We start from the raw sequence: 212 nt of genomic DNA on the forward strand, positions 1-212 counted from the left end.
GTCCCCGCTCCCTCAGCAGCTCTGGCGCCGCGGGCCCCGCCGGCGCCCGGCCCCAGCCCCGGGCTGTTGGCACCGGAGACTCCGTCTGAACCTCACAGCAGGGTACGCTCACAGCGGAGTCACTCTCCGCGTAGGCTGCTTCAGCCCCGCGGATTCCGAAGAGCAGCTTGCCACGAGTGAATCGAGTTCCATCGAAAGCGGCGGGGGGGGGG

This window comes from Antrostomus carolinensis, unplaced genomic scaffold (genome assembly GCF_000700745.2).
Source record: "Antrostomus carolinensis isolate BGI_N321 unplaced genomic scaffold, ASM70074v2 scaffold43251, whole genome shotgun sequence".
Classification (NCBI taxonomy): domain Eukaryota; kingdom Metazoa; phylum Chordata; class Aves; order Caprimulgiformes; family Caprimulgidae; genus Antrostomus; species Antrostomus carolinensis.